Genomic DNA, 3,349 nt, shown 5'->3' with positions numbered 1-3,349 from the left:
GTTTGTTATGGTTTCTGTTATGGGCTCGAAAAGTTCTCCATAAATTCCACTTTTTGGTTATAGTAAAGTAGTTCTCTGTAGGTTTCTGTTCTGGTTTTGTGTTGTTATACTAATAAAATTAAATTGCTCTTAGTGAGTTAATTTTGGCATAATTAGTCCACATTGTCTTCAACATCTTTAAATTTTCTCTTATTTCTTTCTGGTCATTTTCTTGATTCTGAATGCATCAGAATATATGTGAACATGTTGAGTTTTGACACTTGAATTCAAGTATTCAACTTTTCTAATGTGCAAGTAAATACGTGTATATATTTTTACTTACCTTTAAATGCTCATAAAAGGAAAATCGTTCTTTTACGACTTATGAGACTGTGCAGTGTCTTGTGCAAGTTTCTAAATACTCTTGTATGTACCAATTTGCAGTTACATAAGAGATGGAAGAGGAGCTATTAATGCAAAGACATGAAGAGGAGGGTAGAGGTAAAGAAAGGAAAAAGACTCTCTTGGAGAAGGAAGAACGTAAATGGAAGGAGATAGAAGCTTCTCTCATATCCTCTATTCCTAATGCTTGAAGCAGGGAAGCAGCAGCCATGGCAGTTGCTGTTCGTGTAGTAGGAGGTGATTCTATTCTTGATGTTTCTATCATTGCTCGTAGGATATGTTCAACTCAGTTAGCTCATCGAGCCCTTCAGGTTTGTTTATTATTATCACTATATAAAAGTGTTTAAGCTGTGTAAGACACTTGAGACTCTGCAATTAGTAAGTTATACATCAGCCTCTCTAGCATGCTATTGCTTAAATTTTCATGTTTTAAATCAAACAAGGTGTGGTTGCATTAAAGCTCATTATTTCTTTCTCGAATCCACGTACTGTCCAATGGGGTTTGAATCTTAATTAGCTATCTCAATACTGACTTGAACAAATAAGCTCCAACATTGTTTTTGGCCCTAAGAGCATGATAATCTCCACTCTTACCTTTGTTTTTAAGTTGCTGAAATATTGTTAAGACAAATTTCAGGTGTGTGCTTTTGTTCTTACTTGGACTATGTGACAATTGGAAGATGTTTCGGCTAGAAAAGCAAAGGTTTGAATTTAGTTTTCTTTGCTATTTTTCTGGCATGCATGTTAACTATCTTTTGGTTGAGACAATTTATTCTTCAAAAATAGAATTTGAGCAGAAACATTATGTTATTTTAACCATTGCAATTTATTTTTATAGAAGCTAGAAGCTAAAAGTTAGATAAGAAAATGAGATAAAAATATTGCTAGACAATTTTATTGTGACAGTCTTGTCTCCATGAAGTTTAATAAAAAGGTCCAATTATTATGAGACATGTCTAGAATCCATTCTTTTTTGTCTTTCCTCTTCTTTTTTTATATAATTCTTTTGGGTGCTCCTTCTCATGATTAATTCAGTATTGATTATATTTTTTAGCTCATTACAAGTGTTGAATTACAAATATTCAACACTTGCATATATTTAGATAAAGTTTAGTTCATTCATTCTCTATTCTCTTTGATGAATGTGGTGCTATTTGGAGAGACCAGTGATAAGGAACACATCATAATGAAAATTTCATCTGTTTGCCATAATGGAGTTGTATTGTATTGTATGTATTTGGTTTCAATTCATGTTAGGGTGATTGGTATAGGATAATTGGCCTTCTGTGATGTTTGCAATGGTAGGAGGGGTGGTACTTAGCCTTGGAAACCTCTAAACTCAGTATGCTTGGGCTTTTGTTGGCTTATCAGTCACAGAAGTGATCACTGCAAGCATAACAGTTGTTATAGGTCCTTTCTTTCATTCTCTCTCTCTCTCTGACCATTTCTAAATGTTGATGTTTGTCTGTGTTGCTCTTATAGATACTGAATTTTTTGCTTCTGTTGCGATCTTTAATGGTGACAGGAACAACCTCGAATTACTTTTTAGACAATAGAATTAATAGAGTCGAGATCCTTTTCCCTAGCGTTGGCTGCTTCTTGGTTGCAGTTTTCCTTGCTTCTACTGTCCACTCATCTAATGCAGCTGATAATAAATAAAAGCTTGAAGGTTTTTCATCTAAAGAGGGGTATGTTTCATTCATTAAATGTTAAGGTTATCAAAGAATTATCTTTTTTTTATTCATTTTTAAAAATAAAATCATTGAGCTTGTTGAGTGATGCAATTTTTACTTAATTGTTTTGTTTGATGGTGCACTTAAGGATAATGAGAATGAGCAGAAAACTAGTTGTACCACTATAGATGGCACTGTAAAAGACAATAATTTTTAGTATGGAAAATCAATTAAAATTCTCACATTTAGATGAAAAGTGATAATCTTGTGTTGCAAAAATACTACACAACAATATTTGGACGTTCATCACCTGACATTCAAATCCAAACATCTCAGATTCTCTATCACATTTAATAATTATAACTCTTGCTACAGGTGTTTGGGAAAAGCACTCTCATTGGACTGTCCATATGTTTCTTTGCTGGTGTTTGCTTTTCTCTATTCTCACCAGCATTCAACTTGGCAACAAATGATCAATGGCATACATTGAAAGATGGGGTTCCTCACTTGGTTGTCTACATTGCATTCTTTTACTTCTCAGTATCTTGTTTTGTCCTTGCTATGATCCTCACATCACATTCCTTTACTACCCTGTGCTGGACTTACCGAAATCATCATTCAAGGCTTAAATGTTGAATATTTAAGACTACTTGAATACTTTAATAACATTTTGTTGTTGATGACAGTGTTGAATGTTGTTAACTAATTTGTGGATCGTTAATATAATGTTGAATGTTTTTACTATTTGTTATTTGAAAATCAAGTTCATTTGATGATGCTAGTATATATTAGAAAGCTAATTTTAATTATATAAAAAAATTAAAATATAATAGAATAAATTAGTGTTATATAAATGAATATATAATGAAAATTTAAACTTATCTAAATATTAAAATAATACGAAAAATGTGTTATAATATCTATTACAATAACACTTTTTATAAGTAAAGAATTTTGTTATGCAAACTTCATTATATAACACAAATAATGTGTTATACTAAAGTGTAGTATAACACAAAAAATGTGTTATACTAAAGTGTAGTATAACACAAATTTATAAGTATTGAAATGTGTTATATAATCGACTATAAATAATATAATTAAACACTTATCTATTTATTAAAATAACACAGAAAGTGTGTTATCGTTGACAATATAATAACACATCTGTATAACAATGATAAAGTGTTATGTAAAGTACCTTGACCTACGATAACATAGTCGGTCTTAACACATCATAAAGTGTTATGGTATGTTTTGATAACACATTTTTGGTGTTATTAAAAGCATTTTTT

The 3,349-nt window shown here is 31.1% G+C and overlaps 1 long non-coding RNA gene across 1 annotated transcript; it reads left to right on the top strand.

Annotated features, from left to right (window-relative positions):
• Positions 1 to 629: 629 nt before the first annotated feature.
• Positions 630 to 2,792, top strand: LOC133830228 (uncharacterized). The gene is made up of 4 exons (XR_009891967.1): positions 630 to 692; positions 1,019 to 1,084; positions 1,653 to 2,069; positions 2,430 to 2,792. It is a non-coding gene; the product is annotated as an uncharacterized LOC133830228 (long non-coding RNA).
• Positions 2,793 to 3,349: the final 557 nt, after the last annotated feature.

The sequence above is a fragment of the Humulus lupulus genome, chromosome 1, assembly GCF_963169125.1.
Source record: "Humulus lupulus chromosome 1, drHumLupu1.1, whole genome shotgun sequence".
In the NCBI taxonomy this organism is placed as follows: Eukaryota; Viridiplantae; Streptophyta; class Magnoliopsida; order Rosales; family Cannabaceae; genus Humulus; species Humulus lupulus.
This window is presented reverse-complemented; position numbering and strand designations above follow the sequence as displayed.